The 24385-nt window shown below is 39.7% G+C and overlaps 1 protein-coding gene across 3 annotated transcripts in view; it reads right to left on the minus strand.

Moving 5' to 3' along the window:
• The window catches only part of NEDD4L (NEDD4 like E3 ubiquitin protein ligase), a 304699-nt gene that overhangs the window by 236035 nt on the left and 44279 nt on the right, over positions 1 to 24385 (minus strand). The gene's annotated exons all lie outside the window — the stretch shown is intronic.

Raw genomic sequence — 24385 nt, forward strand, 5'->3', positions numbered from 1 at the left:
TGTATTTTATTGACTTGTAGAGATACAGTCTACAGTTCATAGAGAGTAAAGCCAGCTAATAAATGGGATTTACCTCTTGTCAATGAGCAGCCCCCTGGTTACTTAGTTATTTTCATCCTAAAGTGCTAAAGGATGAAATAAGGGACTGGGCCATGGTCAATTTGAGAAAAAGAGAAAATTTCAGGAGACATGGCCAGTCACTTGCTGAAATGTACTGTATTGCATGACTGTTAAAGGGGCAGAAGCCCTGCCTGATTTCACTTAGCAATCCTACCATAAAGAATTCATAAGGAACCAATGACATAATCTTATTAATCCAAACGAGAGAACATCCACTCAGCCAGTAAAGCAGGTGTGGCGAATATTTCGCTCACAAGCCCCATGTGCAGTGTTGATAGTGGGGTCAATGGACCTACATGCTCATACGTTGGTGCTAGGTTATGGACTGTGTTTGTGTATGTATATATAGTATATATGCCTTCAAGTAATCCATCAATTTATGGTGACTCCATTAACTTCACAGGATTTTCAGAGGCAGGGGAATACCCAGGAGTGATTTTACCTTTTCCCGATATATGACCTACAGCTCCTGATACACATTGTCAGTCTTTCATTCAAATACCAGGAAGGGATGACCCTGCTTAGCTTCCAAGATCAGGTGGGATCTGGTGCTTTTAGGGGATTTGGGCTGCAGTTATGGGGACATAGGTTTTAATGTCTATCCAATCCCAGTAATTCTGTGCAATGTTACTTAATAAATTTAACTTAAATTTACTGGTATATTATATCCAAACCACATGAAGAATGTTATACTGATTCCCTCACCTAACAAAAATATTTCAGTTGTGAGTTGCTATTAAAAAGATCTTTGATTTTTATACAAGCTGCCATGGCATATGTTTCAATCTTTGTTTACTAATTGTAAGGTTTTTTTTTAATTTTTTATTTTGGATAACAAAACAATACAATATGAACCTTAGCATCAAAAGACAATATCAAAAACTGATTACAATTTTTATGTCTAGGATACAGGTTCCAATTGTGCTTCCCTTAACCATAAATCTTGATTAATCACCCTTTTAAAAAAACCCTCCCCACCCAATTGTAAGTTGTCCTAAATGTGAGCCTCGGAAATCTAGGTGAGCAATGAAATGAAATAATATGCATATATATATATATATATATATATATATATATATATATTCTGGAAAATTGCATCTCAGTTTGGTTGAACATCTGTCCATTGAAAGTGGTGACATGCCTCTTACTGGAAGTTTCAGGGGATTTAATATGACACTTTTATGTTAGCTCAGGAGTTACCACAAGATATGGACCTTATACATGGCAATTCAACAAAAATAAAAAGCTTAAACAAAAATTAAAAGGATTAAACAAATAGCAGATCTTGCAAAGTTACATTTCCTAGTTCTGGCTCAATTAAACATCTATATCCAAATGCTGACAAGACTACAACAAATTTCTGATTACATAGGCCACCATTATCTTTGCTGTTGTTGTTGTGTACCTTGAAGGTTCTGTGCCTTGAAGTCATTTCTGATGCATTGTCTCCCTAAGGAGGTTCTGTAACTGGGTTTCCTAGGGATGACATGTGTGACTTATCTAAGGTCATCCAGTGTGTTTCCACAATTTGGTGGGAATTCAAATCCTGGTCTCCAGGGTCATAATCCAAAGCTCAAACCACCACACCATGCTGTGTTTCTACCCTAAGTGAAACCAACTATCCCTGGACTCAATCGGAGAGTCTTCCTCCAAACTTGTGGTTCTAATACTGTTTACACAACAGGGAAAACATGTGCACTGCCATTAATAAACACTTCTCCCAAACAATGGCATTGCTTCTGTTTCTGGTATTCATACAAAACCAATACTACTTATGTGCAAGGAAGCGCTGTCAGCAGACTCAAGAGACACCCCCCCCCCCCCCACACACACACACACACATCCTCTGAATCCAGTGAGGTTGGTATGAGCGACTGGAATGGAGTCATGTGGAGAAGGGCATGGCTGGTTGGCAGCAACACAGCACCAGGATTACTCCATACTCCAATATTGTTTGCACGACCAACCACTGCAATTTGAAGGAGCAACACCCCATTATGGCTATTAATTTCACATCCTATTCTTGTGTGTCTCAGGATACAGAATGTTAGACCAGATGAGATTGTGTTCTCAAACACCAAACTCCACCAGTTTTATCAAGTTATAGAATACTTCGCTTCACAAGGTGAAACACAGTCAACAAAAGAAACAAAAATCTATTATCAACACGCAGCAGCTACCTTCTTCTTCTGAATCTCCTTCTCCTAACCACTTCCATTTCAGGTTAAGGTGTGCAGAAAGAACCAGCAGGACACAGACAGTTTGGTCTCTTATTTAACAACAGGTGGGATGGATAGTGGAGGAAAGAAACGGCAATAAACCTGAAGGCTAGAACTACTAGAGATTAAAAGAAATCAGTTTAAGGAGATAGCAGAGGTGAGAGGATGCCAAAGTCCTGAATTCATGTTTTATTCACAACCAGAAATGTCAAACGCATTTACAGAGGCAGAGAAAAACAAAATTGAACTTGTGCTCATAGGGCTATAAAACAAAGTGATTTGGGATAACAATTCCCCAAAGGCAGGATTTGGCCAAGGCCCTGAGTAATCTGTACATTGAGGGAGGAGGAAAAGGCTTGCAATGCAATATAGATTCCTTGGCCTGGATAATATATCAAGCATATTTGCATCATGTCTGTCTGTATAATTTTTTTCTGCAGTGTTCCCCGTCTGGCTCCTTCTGCTGAAGCCTAATAAACAGTCACCTCTCTCCTCTGGTGCTTAACCAAGCTCAGACATCTGTTGTGTCTTTCCAGGGACCCAATCTAAAATCTGCCTACTCAGACACAAGCTCATATCAAATTCAACATCTGGTTAATTGTGTATAATATTAAAGCTGCATTCAAACGAGAGCAAGGGTGGGAATCACTTGCCTTCTAGAAGTCATCAGACTACACGTTCCAGGAGGCCTAAGCAACCTAACCAATGGTGAGGGAGTTACAGTCCAACCACATCCTTTAAGCTGTATTTCCCACTCCTAGACAAGAGCTCAGAAAAGTAATTTTCCAATAGTAACTGTCAAGAATCCCGAAGCAAACATACAAGAAGTCACAATCCATAAGAAAGAAAGAAAGAAAGAAAGAAAGAAAGAAAGAAACTTCCCCAAGATCTGATCCAAAAAACATCTAACGATAGGGGCTGGGATTTATTTTTATTTAAATGTCTGCTTTGGATGGATGCTACAGAAAAAAATACATGACAATGACAGATAATAACAAGTTCTAATTCACTGTTAAATGTCAAAGATCAACGCTGAGAAATAGAAAACATTAAACAGTGACCTACATATCCAGAGCAGCACAAATAATCAGGGATGGAGATGGCGATGAATTTTGGAAAGCATGGCTTCCCTTCATTCACTATTTAAATCAACATGATAATGCTGTTCACCCACCAAAGGAACAGTCCACATTCCAGAAAGGAATCTTCTATAAGAAAGATGAGTGAATGATCCATCTCCATTCACTCCCCAAAATTTTGCCTTCCACTAAGAGCCTTATTGCATGACACTCTTCGCTGTGAAGTTTATAAAAGCGATATTCAAATGGGATTTATTTCTTAACATACCTTCAGAACCATTGCAGAGTTGCACCATGCACTACAACCAAATTGCATACAGCATTTTGGACTGCCTGTCCACTACCTTCTGCAAGAAATTACCCCCATCCCTTTTCATTGTTTGGAAGACACACAATACAAAGATGTATTAATGCAGCATGGTCATTGTAGTGTTGCAGCATTATAGCATTGTAACATCATCCTTTCTCTGAAATTTAATCTGAGGAGCAAGGTTTGTCCAGGACATGTAGTGCCCTCCATCCATCCCGCAAATCCAGTCTCCAGACTTCCACTGAGACACAGAAAAAAGGCTGGACTTCAGTGCTGAGCACTGCCATCACCATTCATTTCCCCAAAGCACATCCACTAGATCACCCCTTGACTATCCGAAATCATAGTAAAAGCATCACTGATCTTTCGCGTGATATAGCATAGCAGAAGATAAGCAGAAAATAATATTAATTGATTTTCCCAGTTAGTAAAAGAATCACTTTTGAAATCATCTTTCACAGGGCAACAATTGAAAAGTGACATCACGCAGCCGCACTATTATTGTACTGACTCAAGCGATAAACTCCTAAGATCAACTCAACTGTCAAAATACAGATTCATTATTTCCTATCGCCTGCTGAAAGCACATTTGACTTTTCATTTCCTCTTTAGTTTTTTTTTTTGCTTTGCTTGTTTTTATGTTTATTGTTGCTAGTATATAGCTTTATAAACTGGTGTTCATGGCAGAATGTAATACCTGAATTGTATTTTTATCACACAATAAAGATTTATTTTTAAAAATGAATCAAAAAGAGGAACACTGATTACTATGGCATCTTTTTCATCCTGTTGTCCCAGCTCCTGAAAATGCACAAGGCCTTGTCCACATACCTGTCATATTGAGTGACAAAGATACAATTTTAAATAATAGATTTGATGTCATCAGGAACTTCCATATCAAATATCACATACAGTACGGCCCCTTATCTATGGGACTGGTATCCACGGTTTCATTTCTCCACATCTGACAAAATATGTCCTCATATGTCCTCTTTAAGCATTTTCTAGGTATTGCAATGCAGCCCTGTCTTATTATTGAGTTCTTCATGTTAATTGCATTTCCTGTTATTTGAGATTTTGCATATCCATATGAAATCTGGGAACGTATACCCCATGGATACAGGGATCACACTTTACTGCATTCTCTCCTGGGGCTAAATCTCAGGCTACATGTAGATCATTATAGTTCTATCTGTGTGTCTCAGCAGCAGAGCAAACAATGAATAACATTACATAACGTTGCATAACATTACAGCCCTACAGAATTGGATGATCACAGAAAACCACATCCCTATGCTTCCAACCTTGCAATAGAAAGATAACAAATCAACCCATTGTAATATTGCAACTAAGCAGCTGTCTAATCTCACAGTTGGCCACTGAACAAAATTGGCACTATGAAACACATCTCTGTGATGGGCCATGCTGTCTGGGTAATGCTGGGAGTTGTTACTAACTTCCCATTAATTTTCACACAACTCTGTTCTTGTGAATTTTGAAAACAGCTAGTGGCCCTCCTAGAAGTTATTTCTCCAATATATGACAAATCATAACCACGCCCCGCAGCATGGAGTATTCCTGTTTTGGATATATTCCCATCCAAAAGTGATAAGATATCATACACGTTCTCTGCTGTGACTTCACTTTTCCTATCATAAAGCAAGTGCAGCCGAGCAGCCTCAGGGGCAAAGTAGTAAGCAAAGATTACGGTTGCCAAAGGATTAACTGAGGGCAAAGTCTTGATAGGGTGGGGGAAGTCTGCATTCACAGTGATCCTTGATTCACAAGATGTCATTGTCCTTCTTACATTCGGATTTCCAGCTGGAACATGCTTGAATTTTACAGCCTGAAATATAAGACACACCTGAAAAGTAATCTGAGAAACTGTAGAGTTGTTATTATTGTTAATCACCATCAAGTCAACATCATGTTATGGAAATCCTATGACTAAGACACTTCCAAGTCTCCTCACTATCAACAGCCTGCTCAGGTCCTGCAAACTCAGAGCTATGGCTTCCGTGATTCAATCTATCCATCTGTAATATCGATGTCATCTTTTCGTAACACCTTCTATCTTACCAGACACTATTGCCTTTCCTAATAAGTCATGTCTTCTCATGATCCGTCCCAAGTATGATAGTCTTGATTTCATGACTCTAGAGTTATGCAACTGAATTGGGTAACAGAGAACTCAGATAAGACAATATGGGATGGCCTCCTCTTTACCCTCTGAGGTTTTTAGTCCTCTAGTTCTCAATCTTTGGTTCTCTAGAGACTGGACTCCCAGAAGCTCCAGCCAGCATGGCTAATGGTCAATGATCAAGGGATCTGAAGTTCAAAGTACCTAGAAGAAAAAAGTTGAGAACAACTGTTCCAGTCCTTGTGTCAGGTAAAAATGTTTTATTTCTATGTGAAGCCATCAATAAACTCTAAAGGTAATGGTGCCTCCATTAGAATTTGTAGATCAAATGGGGTGTGAAGTGTGCAGCAACCCAGGCATTGGACTGCAGCTCCTAACAGCCTTGTTCAGCATAGCCAATGCTAGGAGGTACAATCTGAAATGTCCAACAACATCCAGAATAAATTGTGATTCCCCTCCCTTATTGGAGATGCTAATCTTCTAACTTCAAATTAATGTCTAACTAAAACTATTGACGCAGTTCAAGCCTATTTTAAGGGACCTCATTGCTTTTATTGCTATGTCCCTTAAAGTTGATTCCAACTTATGGTGGCCATATCCCAAGATTTTCATGGCAAAAATAGATGCAGTTTGCCTGAGAGAGTGAGACTTGCCCGAGGTCACCTAATGCATTTCTATGACCAAAAGGGGATTCAAATCCTGGTCTCCAGGTATCCTAGTCCAACACTCAAACCACTGCATCATGCAGGTCTTATGACTATATTCTATATTAGGAGTACCACATTCTGGAAAGCAAACAACAGGACACATTTCCTGACTACAGTAGGGTATCTACATGAGCTAAGGTACAGTCCCTACCCTCAACTAAAGTTGAAAAACTGTGAAAAGAAGACCTACTATTTTTTTTCCTGAGAGAACACCACAATTGCTAGATCCTCCAGTACAACTCTCTGGTCAACCGCCACAAATAAATCTGCAAAAGTTAAACCTGCACAATGTGGACAGCCAACTCTACTTCAAACCCTAATTGCTATAACAATGCTCAATTTAATATTCCAACTATACCAGGTTGTGATAATTTCTACCAGAAAAATCCGCAACCTTCACTGCATTTAAATAACCATTTTACCTTCGTTTTGCCTCTTCCCTGTCACTTTTGACTGCTCAACAGATCTACAACTGTTCTATCATCTGCAACAGGGCTCTCAGTGGAGCTAGCAAGATGGCGATGAGAAGGTGGTGTAGGCAGACTGGTGGCAAGGCAGCAGCAGATTTTTTTTTAATTCCTGAAATTTTAAAGATCCACGAAATAGAATTGTTAATGCTTAAAAAAGGACATGTTTAGGAAAAGGTAGGCGTCTGGTAACACAATTCTCAGTGTATACACTCCACAACATGCAATGAACATATGTTTAGGTTCATCACCACCACGGTTGTTCTTTCTCTCACAGTACAGCCAAACAAATTTTCTAACAAAAAACCTCCCCTTTACCCAATCCAATTTTCCCTGTCTGTCCTCTATCAGGCTAGATAAGTGGGGGGAGAGGTATTGGCCTTTGAAAAATGAGGAGGGGGGGGGGGGCTGGAAAACGCATCTACTTCTGGTACTAAGCTGCTTCAGTTTCCTTACATCTGTAAACACTGGGATAAAACTGCATCCAATGGCAGCCATGTGTAACAGTCTACAACAGGCTAGGTAAATAGTTACCTTCAGACTTTTTCACTGTGACTGCATGAACAGCCAAATGGACAGAAAGGAGGAAAGCAAATAAACCTTCCTCACTATCCCAGCCTATTAAGGAAGCATAGATCTACAATCAATCCTTCATAACCACAGGTTCTGCATCTTCAGATTTAACCATCTATGACTTGAAAATATTTTTTTTTAATTCTAAAGTACAAAGTATGATTTTGCCATTTTATAAAGGCTACACCATTTTACTATAACAACTGTATAATGGGATTTGAGCATCAACAGATTTTGGTATCCATAGAGGTGCTGGAACCAAACTGCAGTGGATACCCATATAAGTCCCATTATATAAAATGGACCCACTTTATATGTTAGACCATCAAAAGGAAAGGCAGGTGAAAGCAAGGGGGAAATATCCTTGACTGCATTTTAAAATAACCTTCCAAGCAGTCTCTAAAAGAGCAATGATACTTTGGGTTTTTTTATTATTTGTGGAAGGCTTATTTGGCTTGGTTGCTTCATTTAATGTGCACAGAACATTTGTTCTGAAGAAAAGATTTGCTCAAACATAATGCATATTAATGCTGTAGGAATCTATCCTTATTTTTCCATGCTATTTTAGCCTTTGGCCCCAAATTTTCTGTTACAGAACTAATGCTTGGGAACCCATTTACCTTGTTAGCTGTGATAAGCCTGTATTTTCGTAATTAGAACTCAGTGGCAAGTTGCCATATTCTTGAGAGGTTTTCTAAAGAAAATGTCACAGGTTGAAGGTTTCTCTCCAGCTCTCTTCTTGTGAAGATGTTGACCCTTCAGAGTACGACAAGTTCATGTCCTTCAGCTAAGACTTGAAATGTACTGTTCCACAAATCAGGGAAAGTGTTCCAGCTTTATCTGTAACTCAGCTGTCAAGATCAGGCATTATCAAAATCCAGGATTACAGAATCTACTGGTTTGGTGGGGACTTATTTTTGCTAGAACCTGATGATCCATCAATAAAATCAAGTTTAAAAGAAATACAGGCAATCCCCAAACTACAAACAAGATAAGTGTTGTAGGTTTGTTCTCAAGTTGAATTTGTATGTAAGTCAAAACATGTGCAATTTTTAAGTGTAACTCCAAGGGTAAATTTCTTTCCCTTCCTGTTGTCTCATCCCCATTTGTAACTATAAGTCATGTGTAGGTTGAGCTCCCGGTGGCGCAGTGGGTTAAACCCCTGTGCCGGCAGGACTGAAGACCGACAGGTCGCAGGTTCCAATCTGGGGAGAGGCAGATGAGCTCCCTCTATCAGCTCCAGCTCCTCATACGGGGACATGAGAGAAGCCTCCCACAAGGATGATAAAAACATCAAATCATCTGGGCATCCCCTGGGCAACGTCCTTGCAGACGGCCAATTCTCTCACACCAGAAGCGACTTGCAGTTTCTCAAGCTGCTCCTGACACGACAAAAAAAAATGTGTAGGTTGGATGTTTGCAACTTGGGGAACTGCCTGTATACAGATTGAATATTCTTTACCCAAAATATCTAAGACCAGATAAGTTTTGGATTTCAGATTTTTAAAAAATATATGTACATAATGTTATCCTGGAGTCAGGTCTCAAGTCTAAATATGAAATTGATTTATGTTTTGTATCACAGAGTCTGAAGGTAGTTTTATACAATTTTGTGCATGAAATTAAGTTTGTGTCTGCTGAACCATCAGAAATCAAGTTGTCATTATCTCAGTCATACATATGGACAGTTTTGGATTTTAGAAGATTTCAAATGTCAAATCTCCAGATAAAAGATACTTTTATCTCTTATCTGAAAATATATTCAAATTATAGTATATTGCTACTACTGGTAAACAGCAAGGAGTAAAAAAAAGTTGAAGATCTAGTAGAATTCTAACAGAAATCTACCAGTAATATCCTGCTCTCACAGGGATGACTTGTGTGAGCTTCCTCACATTGTCATGCACTTGGGAACTGATGTCCACCTGGGCATTTCCTCCATTTACAGGATTCAATAATCTACCAGCTTCCATGAGAATCTTGCCCTGGATGGCAAACTGAGTAGACAAAAATATGTATTATCATCCTGCTTAATTCATAAAAACTCATTTTTCATTTGGCTTCTGCACCTATAAACCATGTCAGTGTCCTCTTTTGCTCTCCTTTACAAGATGAGTTATTGATCATTCCAGATACAACACTGCCACACTCTAGAAGTTGGCCACTGAGTTCTGCTAAAGGAAATACTCTTAGAAAGAGCACCTTTTTTGGAATCTCCACGTCTTCTATCACAAATCTATGCTCACCTTCCAACAGAAATTGACTACAGAGTTGCACAGGGAACATAGAGATCTCAGATGTTTAAAAAGTACATTACTTTTTCCCACTTTTTCAGAGGTCCTGCACCTCTAACCCTACAATGTGGAGAGATCATTCTACTCCTTTTGCAACAGTTTTCCTCAGGCTACACATTAACTCAGGCACTATTTGACCCCTCTAAACCAAGCTGCCACAGATTGGCAAAGGAGAGCTTTCTCGTGTTGTCATGCACCAGGCAGCTGTTGTCCATCTGGGCATCTTCTGTATTCTACCAGTATCCATTTGGACCTTACCCCTGTATGACTAACTCAGCAGGCACACAGGGACAATATATTATCGTTCTGCTTAAATCATGTGATTCTGTACATATAAATTGTGTGCAATTTTATAGCAATCCATGTCCTCTTTTGCTCTCCTTTATCAGATGGGCAAATGGCCAATCCAGTTGCAAACAAAACATATCGGCCTAGTAAAACTCATAATTCATGGAATGCAGTCCACCTTCTCATTATAAGGAAACCATAAACCCTTTTGTAAATTTTAATATTTTGTTGCAGAAACTGTTGATACTAGTTTCTTCCAAGCCTCAGCGTATGAGGGGAAAACATTCAGAATTTTGGGGGACAGACACATATACACTCATGTTTACTCAAAACACTTGGATACTTAGCATGCTGAAGAGCCTCAAAGTAAGCACCTATTTATTTAAATCAAAATGCCATTGAGGTATAACTAGTTAGGTTTTGTGGTGCCTGCTAAACAGTGACCTCTTTCGGATGAAGTCTGCAAACACAAGGAAGAGGAAGGAGGCAGAGAGACTCATGTTCCCATTCCTCAAAGGACATTTGGCTGTAATGGTTTGCAGTTCATGGCATGTTCCCTACATGCCTAGCTGCCCAAGCCGCAATTTTCATGGGAGAAAAGCTGTGGCAAAAATGAATGACAAGCACTGAGTATACCTGCAGTGTTAAACTTTCAAGGAAACTTCTGCCTCCTCCAGGGCTTCTAATATCTAATAGCTTTAACAGACTCAGGAATTGAAGTTGCCTCTATTCCATATCTTTTCTTTTAGGTTTTATAATTATATCCAAATGTTGCAATGCTTCTGAGCAGCCAAGGGAAAGAAATCCTGCAATTAAATCCCACACCTACACCTACGCATCATTAGATGCATACAACTTTTGGGACAATCCGTATGTGTCAAAATGAATATATAATTTGCTGCACTGTTTATATATATATATATATATATATAGAGAGAGAGAGAGAGAGAGAGAGAGAGAGAGAGAAGGCACCATCTACATTGCCATACAATGCAGTTTGAAACTGCATTGCATGGTCAGTATAAAACCACGAGCCCCTGGTGGTGCAGTGGGTTAAACCCCTGTGCCGGCAGGACTGAAGACCGACAGGTTGCAGGTTCAAATCCGGGGAGAGGCGGATGAGCACCCTCTATCAGCTCCAGCTCTCCATGCAAGGACATGAGAGAAGCCTCCCACAAGGATGGAAAAAACATCCAGGCATCCCCTGGGCAACGTCCTTGCAGACGGCCAATTCTCTCACATCAGAAGCGACTTGCAGTTTCTCAAGTCACTCCTGACATGACCAAAAGAAAAATGTAGGTCAGTGTAATTAAACTGCATTGTATGAAACTACACTAACCATATGATACACACTGTGTAACTCCAGCCCTAAACTGTGATTCTGTTTGTAATATTCAATTATACAGTTGTTTGTTCCTTTAAAATGTGTGACTTCAAGTTGCTTCTTAACTTATGGTAACCTCATACATTTCAAAGAGTTTTCCTAAGGCAAGGAATACTCAGAAATGGTTTTGTCTGTTTCTTTCTCTTAAATATAGTCTACAACACCTAGTATTTGTTAGGAGTCTCCCATCCATGTACTAGTCAGGTCTAACCTTACTTAGCTGCCAAGACCATTAAGTTAAAAAAAATCAAGGTTGACATTGTCAAGCACACTGAAGTTGCAGGATTCAAAATAATAATAATAATAATAATAATAATAATAATAATAATAACAACAACAACAACAACACTTGGGAAGTGTCCGACATGTGCTCCAATACAACAGCCAGCAGAGTGATCTTGTCTGCTGTGGACTCATCTTGTTGTGTTTCAAGTAGTAGTAGTAGTAGCAGCAGCAGTAGCAGTAGTAGTAGTAGTAGCAATAATAATAATAATAATAATAATAATAATAATAATAATGTACTAATCTTGTTGTGTTTCAAATAATAATAATACATTTATTTATATTCTGCCCTGAAGAGACTCAGGGCGGATTCCAGCAAACAAAAAAGGCAAACATTGAATGCCTCAATACAACAATAAAGACAAACATAATAGCCCAAAATAACCCCATATGAAATAAAATGTAACATGACATCTATAAATTAAATAAAACATAACCTATCAAAAATTATATCTAACATAAAACCTAAACATAAAACATCTGCATAAATTTACAAAAGCCAATGATAGTTCACTAAGATATGTGAGTTGATTATGCGGCCAGTAATGTTAACTGGGCTAACATGATCTGACAAGCCCGCATACAATAATAGTTTTCAGTCAGAGGTCTAGTAGCAGTCTCTCATCATCTAATCCTCCTCCTCTCAGTATGCTAATGAGAAAAAGTAAGTTTGCAGTTGTTTTTTGAAGGAGAGAAGGAGGGCAGCTTTATTTCTTTAGGGAGGGAGTTCCAGAGGTGGGAGGCGATCACGGAGAAGGCCATCTTATTCCCACCAGCCATGCCTGAGATGGGGGTGGGACCGAGAGCAGGATCTCCTCCACTGACTGCAGTGCCTGGATTGGTTTATAGGAAGAGATGTGATTAGTCAAATAGCATGAAATGGGTTTGTGCACAAAGATATTAGTGCTGCTGGCTGTTGCACTTTGTATTTGAAATATTATTAAAACTTGTGTTTAATTTCCATGCCACCACATGTAGAAAAATATTCACACGTGTGCAGAAAGGAGGTATACAGTACTTTTGGAGCTGCTTCAGAGCACCAACCCAATTAATCCCTCCTTGTTCACTATTACAATACAGACTTTACACATAACATCTGAAAACTGCAGGAACAATCAAAATAACAGAGGACCTCCTTCAGAAATGTAAGCAAGTGAAACACCTTCAACACTACACACTCAGTGTGAGGAATGAAAGCATTGTTTCTCCAAGGGCTCCCTGTAAAGCACCTGGTATATTTCTCTCTGGGTTCATTAATTTATACAACAGTGAAATGTTTATCCAAGGAGCCCAGCACCTCTGGAACAATGAGAGAGAGAGAGGAGGGGGGTAAGATTAAGTGCTTGCTTATCTTCAGCAGTTGCCAGAATTTCAATCCTGCATATAAACAAAGATAAAAGGCCTGAAAAGGCCAGAGCTTAGACGGTAGCCCGCATGTGGTGCAAATTTGTCACGAGTGGAAAAGTAATGCTCATGTCACAACTGAATCCCACACCCAGGAGACTGCATAGTCTGATTGCACAGGTCAAGCTGGGATACTGCTACCGCCAGACTTTCCATAAATACAATGGCTGTGTTAGCATAGAATGATAAGCCAGGATCCAGAGGAGTTTGACATATTGTTTGTGACACAGCACAGTGCTAGATACTGCTGAATCAAGGGTTTTTGGCTCCCATAGGGCCAAAGCAATGTATGACTACCTGCAGCAAAGAATAAAGAGAAACATTCGCATTCTCCCATACTCCAAATGTGCCCACCATACTTAGGTCCTATGAAGGGTGGCTACTACAGACAACAGAATCCAGAGAATCTTTTCATTAGCTTCTCCAAGACTGTGGAATGACCCGTAGGAAGAGATTTGACAGCTAAATGAGCTGGAAAACAACTGGGCAGGAAGCTGAATGTACATAGCTAGGTGTGCACACAACTCTGCCTGCCAAACAAGGATAATAGTAGGGGGCATAGGGAACTCTGCAACTGCCTCACTATGCCCATTCACACTATTTATTTACTCACTGCATTTATATCCTGTCCTTCTCACCCCGAGAGATTATAGTGCTATAGTTCACTTTAACTGCTATGCAAGCATGCCAAAGAATCCTGAGATCTGGAGTACATAGAGGATCATTTAGAATCCTCAGACACTCACAGTTCTAGTGTCCCAACAAACTACAAACCCCAGGGTCTCAATGGAATTAAAAGTGGAATAATAGCATTATAGTTGTGTAGTGTTCCTCCCACCAGCTGGTTCAGAAAGCACAAGCTCACCAGAGGGAAAAAGTTTGGCTTCATATGTCCAAAGTAGGATTCATGAAGGAACCCAGAGTCTTGTACAAAACTTGACGTTGGCTTCTCATTCCCTGTCTAAAATCAACAAGTCAGGAGGTCCACTTCAGGTAAGAGGGGCCAAGTGGGAATGATCCACCAACACACATCACTATGAAGTCAGAACAGAGTCAGCCCTCCACGTTTGATGGAGTTAGTGGTGTAGGATCCCCACAAAGTTGGAAAACTGTGAATTTGAAATGCTTTTTTAAACCTGAGAAAACACCTTCCTATGAACCTCTAGGTCCTAAAGTGTACCTTACGGTCAAGGTTGACCATAGATTGTTGCTGGGCAACCTAGAGATTCTCCCTTTAAGAACCTCTAGGTTCTCTAACACAGCTCTATAAACTTAGAGATTCCTAGAGCGCTTTCTCAAGAACAATTTCTAAATGTCCTAGCACAATTCAATTGCCTACTTATGGTATGGGTGGCCTAGAGATTCCAAGAGAGATTTATTTATTTATTTACTGTATTTGTATACCGCCTTTCTCAGCCTGTCGTCGACTCAAGGCAACTCAAGAGATCATATTAATCAAACCCACAAGTAATCAATCCAAAAAAAATCAACTCACAAATGTAGATGGTTGTTTGTACTTGTGATAGGTATATACAACCTTAGGCTGGAATTCCTTTCTAGCCAAAGTGATATTGCCTAGGTGACCTTAGAGTAGTCTGGTCTCACTCACAGTAGTATGAACATAAAGTAAGAACCTGGTACTACAGCCACAAACATGACCACTGGTTATACTGAGTACCAAATTTGGTAAGTTGGAAATGTCACAAAATTTCATTTTGACCCCTGGGAGATCCAGGAGTGCTTCAAGCATGGTGGCAATGCCCTCCAATTATTGGGGGGGGCATACCCCCAAAGAACTGTGGGGGCCACATGGGGCCAAAAAAGCATTTTACAGCCCAAATGGTTTGGACTTTTTCTTTGACTGAAGGGAAGACTTTCCACCTACAAATTACAAGCCCTCCAACTGACCTCTGGTCAACTTTCTGTTTTTCACCTAGGACTGTTAACTCTCAGCATTAGAGCTGAGCTTATTTTCCAAAGAAGGCTGCAACCTGTCCTACTAAAACTGAATCAACTAATAGGTTCTAAATAAAAAAGCCTACTTCATCATGCAAGGATAAGCAAAAGGCTCATGTTATCTGAGAAAACAGAAAAACTTGGAGACTGAAAATATTCCCAGCAAGATTTTTGTTTGTTGACAAGATTCCCGGCAGGTTAAAAATAACGCATCCCAGCTGACAAGTGTTTTTCTTTTCACACAACAGAGGCCCTTATGGCCTCTGAATTATACATTCTTCTTATTTTGCATCTTTTATTAGTCCAAGCCATTGAATCTGGTGTGTTTCTACAATACACAGATAAGCAAGTCTGATATTACTTTCAACTGTCATTACGCCCTCTTATGCAATCTTGAGATTTGTACTTTGGTTAACTATTTGGAGTTTTCTGTTAAAGAATAAGTAATGCAATTCAGAGGAGCAGGCAAGAACTGTATCAAGGAAAGTTCTGAGGAACTCAACAACCTGCAAATTCCAAGATTCTGTAGACTGGAACCAAGACAGTTATTTACCAAAAAAACATGCTATACTACTCTATTTTGCATTGGTCCAACTACATCCGGAATCCTATGTCCATTGAATTTAAACTGTAGAAAAGAGATTCCACCTGAACATTAGGAAGAACTTCCTTACAATAAGAGGTGTTTGGCAGTGGAATATGCTCCTTCGAGATTTTAAAGCAGAGGATGGATGGCCATCTGTCAGGAGTGCTTTTATTGTGCACATGGCAGGGGGGTTGGACTGGATAGCTGTTCGGATTTCTTCCAACTCTATTATTGTATGATTCTAGGCACCTTAGTTCAAGGGATATTGACAAGATGGAGCGTATCCAGAGAAGAGCAACCAAGGTGTCTGTAGGTTAGGCAACCAAGCCTTATGAGGAGCAATGTAAGGGGCTTGGCATGTTCAGCTTTGGAATAAAAAAGAATAAGAGACAACACAATAACTATCTTTAAGTATCTGAAGGGCAGATATATAAAAGATGGAGCAAATTGTTTTCTGCTGCTCCAGACACAAAAAAACAAACCAAATTACAAAGAAAAAGATATCACTTAAACATTAGGAGGAACCTCTTGACAATAAGTGCTGCTGAACAATGGAGCAGACTGTCCTGGAAGGAAATGGACACTCTGTCTTTGATGGTCTTTAAACAGGATGGATTGCCATCTCACAAAAATGCTTTACTAGTTGTTTATCCCAGCATGGCAATGTGCTGGACTAGATGGACATTGTGGCCTTTCAACCTATGGTTCTACTCCAGCACTTAAAGCACTACAACACAGTGGCTTTTCTTCATGTCATGCGACTCCTGCGGTTGTAAACAACTTAATTACACCACAGCAACATTCTATCTTTCTTAGAATTTATTTCTGTAGATGTGTATTCCTTCTTGGCAGTAGGTTGGGCTAGATGACCCTTGTGGTGCCTTCCAACTCTGACTCTTTGAATGCGCAAAAAAAATCTCCATTAGTTGTTTTAGTGAGATCCACACATTGTATAATTGAACATCAGTAGAAAAAAAATTCAATCCAGGAAGAAGTTTGGTTTTTTCACTCTTTTTAAAATGTTTATCCTTTCTTTTTCCTTGCAGGCTGAATGGTTTTGTCTTGGAAGTCTAAAGAGAAAAATCTTTCTGATGACATCTTCTCCTTTTCGAAACACTCATTATCAGCATCTTAACTTCTCCTTTCATCCAGCTGATTAAATATCACTGCATGTGCCAGTAATTACACTTTCCAGCAGTGAGGCGTTACTGCTGGATTATTCCGTTTAGACTAAATGTATTCTGATGTATTCTGTCTTGATATAATTAAGACATACTGGCACAATGGGGGTGGGAGAGAGGTACAACTTGATTGGGAGAAAGAGTGAGTGCCACACTGGGAAAGAAAAGAGGCATAACATTATTGTGAGATTGCAGGTGCATACTGTGTGCCCCTCTGTCTATAGGATTCAAATGAAGCCCAGGAACAAAATAGGAATTCTCTAGGCTTTTAATTAAGTGAACATTTATCTATACAGTCATGCTTATTCAACATAAACAGGCCGGCAGAATGTTGGATAAGCGAAAATGTTGGATAATAAGGCAGGATTAAGGAAAAGCATTATGATTTTACAAATTAAGCACCAAAACATCATGTTTAACAACAAATTGACAGAAAAAGATCTTCCAGGGAGGTCCTCCTTTCGCTCCCACCACCGTCACAACTATGGTTGGTGGGGATGAGAGAGGGGCCTCCTTGATGGTGGCCCCGTGCCTCTGGAACGCCCTTCCAAGGGAAATAAGACAGGTCCCATCCCTTCCCTCCTTCCCTAAGATCTTGAAGACCTGGTGGTTTCAACAAGCCTTTGAGAATGACCAGTTCTAGCCCAGCCCCAAACATTGTTAAATATGGACTTATACTTCCTACCTATTACCCCAGTCATCCCTCTAATAGGCCCTGGAAATGAGCAGCCACAGACCTTTACCTGCTATTGCTGTTAGCCTGTTATAGCACTGTACTTAATTCCCATCCCCCTCATATTTTGAGTTTGCACTAGCCTTGGCCCGGCCTTTTAATTGCTCTGAACAGGCAGGATTATTTTTAATATATATATATATGCTATTGTGATAGTTTGATGCTTATGTTGTTGATGTTTTTTTAATTTTATGTTATGCTGTTTGTTTATTTATTTATTTATTTATTTGCAGTATTTGTATACCGTTTTTCTCACCCTGAGGGGGACTCAAAGCGGTTTACACATAAGTAATGGGAGAATTCAATGCCAGTGCAAACAATTACAATTATACAATACAATTAGACATAAATCAAGTTAAAAACAGTACATCAACAAGCAACAAAACAATCATTAAAACAATAAAACAGTCTCGTCCGTCAAATCGCCGTTCTAGTCATTGTCTTTGTCTTTCTGAAATGCTGCATACATTTACTTCTACTGCCCGAAGGCCTGGTCCCAAAACCATGAATTTAATTTTTTTTTCTAAAAGCCAGGAGGGAGGGAGCAGATCTTACCTCATTTGGGAGTGTGACCCATAGGTGGGGGGCCACAGCCAAGAAGGCCCTGTCTCTCGTCCCTACCAGACGCATCTGTGCTGTTGATGGGAGCGAGAGCAGGGCCTCCCTGGATGATCTTAGATTATGAGGTGGGACTTAAGGGTGGATGCGTTCGGACAAGTAACCTGGGCCAGAACCATATAGAGCTTTATAGGTCAAAACCAGCACTTTGAATTGGACTCGGAGATGGACCAGCAGCCAGTGGAGTTGGCATAGCAGGGGGGTGGTATGCTCCCTGTATGCCGCCCCAGTTAGTAATCTGGCTGCCGCCTGTTGAACTAGCTGAAGTTTCCAAACCGTCTTCAAAGGCAAACCCACGTAGAGTGCGTTGCAGTAATCTATTTGGGATGTAATCAGAGCATGGACCACCATGACCAGATCAGACTTCCCAAGGTACTCGGTATGTTTTGGTGATATGCTTGGAAACAGCCCCGAGTTCCCCTCAGGGAGATAGAGTGGTATATAAATAAAGTATTATTATCATTATTGTTATTGTTGTTGTTGTTATTATTATTATTATTATTATTATTATTATTATTATTAAAAGCAGCCCAATACATGGTAATGTTATGCAGTAATTATGGTATTTACGAATTTAGCACCAAAACATTGCAGTGTATTGAAACAGCTGTGGATCTGGGCAGGAGGCAGACTGCACTGGATAATACAGAATGTTGGATGAGCAAAGGTTGGATAAATGAGAATCTACTGTAATTCACTTGTTTGTCCATCACATTTAATAATGCTCTGCCTACTTTAGCTCCATGTTACAAAAAAGCATGATACAAGAATGCACAGCAAAATGTGGACTGAAGGATGTGGCTGCATAGTCAATAATCAGGAATAGTGGAGACTGATATTCATTTGTTGAGTTGTACCGTCAACCTTACACACTCACTGAGGCTACACAAAAATAGGAAAGCTGTGAATTAAAAAATGCTATTTTTAAAAAAATCTAAGAAGACAAACTTCTAGCAATCTCTGGGACTTACAGCACAAATTTATCTTCATCTTTCATCAGAAGTTGATGACATCCTGGAAGACCTAGAGATTCCTAGAGATAACATTTTAATCAAATCCACGTATAATCGCACCTGAAAAAGTCAAACCCACAAATATAGAGGAACGACTGCATTTGCTCATTTCATTTTAAACAGGTCCTGCACTGAACTCATTTTTTTCCTTCTTACAGTCTCATATATCTTATTTACCACAAAAATCCTCAAAATCTATATCTTTTTGAAGCCTTTTTGTAGAGAACTCACCCCTCCTCTCTCACACACACAGAGGCAGACATTTTTTTAAAAATAGAAAACTGATAAAAAAGTGAAACAATTCCACTACAACTCCTTAGAAGTCATTTTGGGGTATTTGAGAGAGAGAGAAATGCAAGCCAGGGCAGAGAAGGTACAAGCAGTCCTCCAACGTTTTCTAAAGGGGGTTAATGTGGCTCCCTAGCTTTCCACAGTTTAATACTTCCTATCTGATCCTTTTGAAACAAAAAGCCAAACCCAGGCAATCCCCAAGGTTAGTACATAAGAATATGCAGTCAAAATAGCATATAATAGTATCAATTGTACAATGTAAAAAGTAGCAGATGATCAAGCAGTAAAAATAAATAAGTAACCCTTGGGCTACCAATGTGACACTCCTACTAGAAAAGCCTTGTTTGAACAGTTCACATGCCATGAATACAGTACAACACTTGTGGGTTAAACCCCTGTGCCGGCAGGACTGACGACCGACAGGTGGCAGGTTCGAATCCGGGGAGAGCATGGATGAGCTCCCTCTATCAGCTCCAGCTCTGACATGAGAGAAGCCTTCCACAAGGATGATAAAACATCAAATCATCCAGGCGTCCCCTGGGTAACATGCTTGCAGACGGCCAATTCTCTCACAACAGAAGCTACACTCCTGACACGACAAAAAAAACAAACACCTTGTATCCATTGAACCACTACATGTGGTTTCATTTACTCATGCCTAACAAAGAATGCCCTTTCCTGTGTCCACCAGCACAACTCTGGGCAAATGAGAAGGACCTAGGATCTAGATCACACATTAAGCATAAGAAGTAAGTGTGATGTTTCCTGCAAAACAAATGAAGCAGGATATAAATTAATATAATAATGATGATAATAATAACGTGGTGACAGAAATCAATGTGATCCTTCCCGTATCAACAGTGTCCACATCAAAAGACACTACCGTGCCATTCTATTTTATTCTTGGTCAGACCACATCTGAAATATTGTTTTCAGTTCTGGGCACCTCTGGGCACAAGATCTTGTAGTCCTTGTGGACAACAAGTTAAACATGAGCCAACAATGTGATGTGGCGGCAAAAAAAGCCAATGGGATTTTGGCCTGCATCAATAGGAGCATAGTGTCTAGATCTAGGGAAGTAATGCTACCCCTCTATTCTGCTTTGGTTAGACCACACCTGGAATATTGTGTCCAATTCTGGGCACCACAATTCAAGAGAGATATTGACAAGCTGGAATGTGTCCAGAGGAGGGCGACTAAAATGATCAAGGGTCTGGAGAACAAGATTAATCAAGAAGAATCTTAACCTGATGCAACAGGAGAGCAATCAAGATGATCAATGGTATGGAAACCAAGCCTTATGAGTAACTGGCTATGTTTAGCTGAAATAGACAATATGTAAGAGGTGAGACAATCATCATTTTTTAAAAATATCTGAAGGGATGCCATGTAGAAGATTTGAGTACACATATTTCATGCAGTTTCAAAGACCTGAATATGAGCCAACAGATTCAAGTTACAAGAAAAGAGATACTACCTAAATCATAGAATCAAAGAGTTGGAAGAGACCTCAAGGGACATCCAGTCCAACCCCCTGCCAAGAAGCAGGAATATTGCATTCAAATCACCCCTGACAGATGGCCATCCAGCCTCTGCTTAAAAGCTTCCAAAGAAGGAGCCTCCACCACACTCCGGGGCAGAGAGTTCCACTGCTGAACGGCTCTCACAGTCAGGAAGTTCTTCCTAATGTTCAGATGGAATCTCCTTTCTTGTAGTTTGAAGCCATTGTTCCGTGTCCTAGTCTCCAGGGAAGCAGAAAACAAGCTTGCTCCCTACTCCCTGTGGCTTCCTCTCACATATTTATACATGGCTATCATATCCCCTCTCAGCCTTTTCTTCTTCAGGCTAAACATGCCCAGCTCCTTGAGCCGCTCCTCATAGAGCTTGTTCTCCAGACCCTTGATCATTTTAGTCGCCCTCCTCTGGACACATTCCAGCTTGTCAATATCTCTCTTGAATTGTTGGAATGAACTTCTATACTGTAAGAGCTGTTAAGCAATGGAACAGACTGTCTTGGGGGTGGTAGACTTTCTTCCTTTGGAAGTCTTTAAGAAGAGGCTGGATGGCCATCTCTCAAGGGTACTTTAGTTGTCTATTCCTGCACAGCAAACAGGCTGAACTAGATAACCCATGTGCTCCTTTCCAATTTATGGTTCCAGTTCACCAGTCAAACCACTACAGCAGAGGGGTTTTCCTCTCCACACCATGTGGCTCTTAATAAAAATCATAGTAAGATTCTAAATTACTTAGGATATATTTCCAGACCAGCTAGCAACATTTTCCTTCTCTCTAAAACCATTCAAAAGCAATTACTGGTCTTACTAGGCTAGGGATATTATTGCTTCTGGGGTCCCTTGCATCTCTGCTGACAAGTGGCTTTTCCAGATTCCATTTCCTTCCAGTGCAAAACAGTTTATTTTATAGGGTTTAAGTACATTACAAGGGCAGTTAGTGAGTCCTAAGGAGACTGGAATGGAAGGGAAACATTTGCACAAATTGATCTGGGGTTTATAAATGTCACCTTTCAAATATTTCTAGTGTCACTTAAAAGTTAGGAAACCCCATCTGTATCCATCCCAAAAGACTGCTGTTGAACTATCTGTAAGATGTCGTCTATATTATTAGTATTCACAGTATCCAATTCTGCCATTTTTCTTTATGTACTTCTTTTACATTTCCTTTTTGGTCTTCTCCAGGGCATTTATATAGCCAGACATATTTCATAATCATTTCTGTCATCCTTGTAATGTGTTTAAGCATGAGAATTGGCATTGCCCAAAATAAAATCGTATTCGGCAATGTACTCAGTTTTATTGTGGACATTCTTCTGCCCCATGAGAGATTAAGATTTGTCCATACACATGAATCCCTCTTAATATTCTCAATTAATCATTCATAATCACTCTTAAACAAAGCTGATGCACTCACAGAAAGAGAAGTTACTAAACAGTTTACATTAAAATTCAGGCATCGTTCAAAATGCTTCCCAATGAATTTTTTTCTCCTCTATTCCATCTCCATTCCTAATCATCACAATTTCACTAAATTGGCTTTATAACAATAGAAATTCACAAAATTACAAAACTGTTGCTATTCAAGGTTGATTCAATGGGTCAACTCTACTGAGAACTAAACAATAGGATTTCAGTCACAATAACTCATCTATCCTTTGCATATCCCTAATCCACTTTTTTTTTGTCATGCTGCAATAAAGATAAGAGCCTAGAAATAAGTGAGCTACGAAATAAGAAGTGGGTTGTTGTGAGTGTTCTGGGCTGTATGACCATGTTCCAGAAGCATTCTCTCCTGACATTTCGCCTGCATCTATGGCAGGCATCTTCAGAGGTTGTGAGGTCTGTTAGAAACATCAGGAGAGAATGCTTCTCAAACATGGCGACACAGCCCAAAAAACTTACAGCAATCCAGTGATTCTGGTCATGAAAGCCTTTGACAAAATAAGAAGTGGTATCATTAAAAAAAATCTGCAAGGACTAATATATAACTAGCACTCAAGACATCACCATATTACACTATTTCAGCAGAACATGATAGAAGGGAATCTTATAGCAATGTACTGTCAAAGACTTTCATGGCTGGAATCACTGGGTTGTAGAAGGTTGTTGGGGCTATATGGCCATGTTCTAGAAGCATTCTCTCCTGACGTTTTGCCTGCATCTATGGCAGGCATCCTCAGAAGTTGCAAGGTCTCAACCTCACAACCTCTGAGGATGCCTGTGATAGATGCAGGCAAAATGTCAGGGGAGACTGCTTCTAGAACATGGCCATATAGCCCAAAAAACTTCCAACAACCCAATCTTGTAGCACCTTTCAGGCTAGGTAAAAGAGGTTTCTAATATACGCTTTTGTGGACTTCATTCCATTTTATCAGATGCAATTTGCAGCCAATGAAGTGGATTGGAGTCCATGAAAGCTCATGTAGGAATTTCTATTTTTAAATTACCTGTGAGATTTTGTATGTGATGCACTAGAAGCCAGGACCAGAATTCAAGAGAACTTTGATAAGCTAGAAAATTGGTCTGAAACTAATTCTTGGAAGTGACAACCTTCATCAAGCCTTCTCTAGCAATCTGTCTATGATCCTGTTTGTTTCCTGTATGTATGTTTCTGAGAAGTTATAAAAGGAGCTACCTTTAGAAAAGCATGATGTTTTAGAGAACATAACCTTTTATAGAAGAGCAAAACACCCATTCACATAAATCTCTCTTAATATTCTCAATTAATCTTTCATAATCATCTTAATTGGCCAATTAAAACATTCACACTTGCCTCCAACAGACAAGAGTTTTTTCTTCCACCCATAAATATATAAACCCAATTTTACTAGTTTCCAACAGACCTCACAACCTCTGAGGATGCCTGCCGTACATGTAGGCGAGAATGCAGGCATCAGGAGAGAATGCTTCTGGAACATGGCCATAGAGCCCAAAAAACTTACAGCAATCCAGCCAAAAACCCATTTGAATATAATCTTCTCAAGCAGTATACAACCAAATGTAAATATGCAAGGCAATTGGATTCAGTTATTAGACTGAATGACCTCTTGTTTTTGATCTGTTAGGAAACTAAGAATATACCAGTGCATAAAAACAGCCGTTCTTCAGAAGTGTTTTTCAGTGCCCAAAATGCAACATTTTACATTCCACAAACCCCATTTGAAGGTTACTTGGCTGAAATACAGGACATGTTAAAATGGCTTTGCGATTATTGTTGATTAAGAGT

Source organism: Anolis sagrei, chromosome 2 (assembly GCF_037176765.1).
Source record: "Anolis sagrei isolate rAnoSag1 chromosome 2, rAnoSag1.mat, whole genome shotgun sequence".
NCBI classification, from domain to species: Eukaryota; Metazoa; Chordata; class Lepidosauria; order Squamata; family Dactyloidae; genus Anolis; species Anolis sagrei.